We start from the raw sequence: 1,258 nt of genomic DNA, 5'->3' as shown, positions 1-1,258 counted from the left end.
GAAATTTTCGAACAGGAAGAGGAGATGGCAGCCGAAAATAATAATAATGTAAGGAGGATGCTTGGTGACTTTACTACACCTAATTCCAATTTACATGGAAGAAGCATCTCCATTCCTGCCATTGGAGCAAACAATTTTGAGCTGAAACCTCAATTAGTTTCTCTGATGCAGCAGAATTGCAAGTTTCATGGACTTCCATCTGAAGATCCTTTTTAGTTCTTAACTGAATTCTTGCAGATCTGTGATACTGTTAAGACTAATGGAGTAGATCCTGAAGTCTACAGGCTCATGCTTTTCTCTTTTGCTGTGAGAGACAGAGCTAGAATATGGTTGGACTCTCAACCTAAAGATAGCCTGAACTCTTGGGATAAGCTGGTCAAGGCTTTCTTAGCCAAGTTCTTTCCTCCTCAAAAGCTGAGTAAGCTTAGAGTGGATGTTCAGACCTTCAGACAGAAAGAAGGTGAATCCCTCTATGAAGCTTGGGAGAGATACAAAGAACTGACCAAAAAGTGTCCTTCTGACATGCTTTCAGAATGGACCATCCTGGACATATTCTATGATGGTCTGTCTGAATTAGCTAAAATGTCATTGGATACCTCTGCAGGTGGATCCATTCACTTAAAGAAAATGCCTGCAGAAGCTCAAGAACTCATTGACATGGTTGCTAATAACCAGTTCATGTACACTTCTTAGAGGAATCCTGTGAGTAATGGGACGCCTATGAAGAAGGGAGTTCTTGAAATTGATACTCTGAATGCCATATTGGCTCAGAATAAAATATTGACTCAGCAAGTCAATATGATTTCTCAAAGTCTGAATGGAATGCAAGCTGCATCCAACAGTATTCAAGAGGCATCTTCTGAAGAAGAAGCTTATGATCCTGAAAACCCTGCAATAGCAGAGGTGAATTACATGGGTGAACCTTATGGAAACACCTATAACCCCTCATGGATAAATCACCCAAATCTCTCATGGAAGGATCAACAAAAGCCTCAACAAGGCTTTAATAATGGTGGAAGAAATAGGTTTAACAATAGTAAACCTTTTCCATCATCCACTCAACAACAGACAGAGAACTCTGAACAAAATACCTCTAATTTAGCAAACTTAGTCTCTGATCTATCTAAGGCCACTGTAAGTTTCATGAATGAAACAAGGTCCTCCATTAGAAATTTGGAGGCACAAATGGGCCAGCTGAGTAAAAGGATCACTAAAATCCCTCCTAGTACTCTCCCAAGCAATACAGAAGAAAATCCAA

At 39.9% G+C, this 1,258-nt stretch overlaps 1 non-coding gene across 1 annotated transcript; it reads right to left on the bottom strand.

Moving 5' to 3' along the window:
- Positions 1 to 420: 420 nt before the first annotated feature.
- On the bottom strand, positions 421 to 528 carry LOC148568574 (small nucleolar RNA R71). Its single transcript, XR_015883032.1, has one exon. It is a non-coding gene; the product is annotated as a small nucleolar RNA R71 (small nucleolar RNA).
- Between the last annotated feature and the right edge of the window lie 730 nt (positions 529 to 1,258).

Source organism: Arachis ipaensis, chromosome B4 (assembly GCF_059453495.1).
Source record: "Arachis ipaensis isolate K30076 ecotype BB chromosome B4, ASM5945349v1, whole genome shotgun sequence".
Classification (NCBI taxonomy): domain Eukaryota; kingdom Viridiplantae; phylum Streptophyta; class Magnoliopsida; order Fabales; family Fabaceae; genus Arachis; species Arachis ipaensis.
This window is presented reverse-complemented; position numbering and strand designations above follow the sequence as displayed.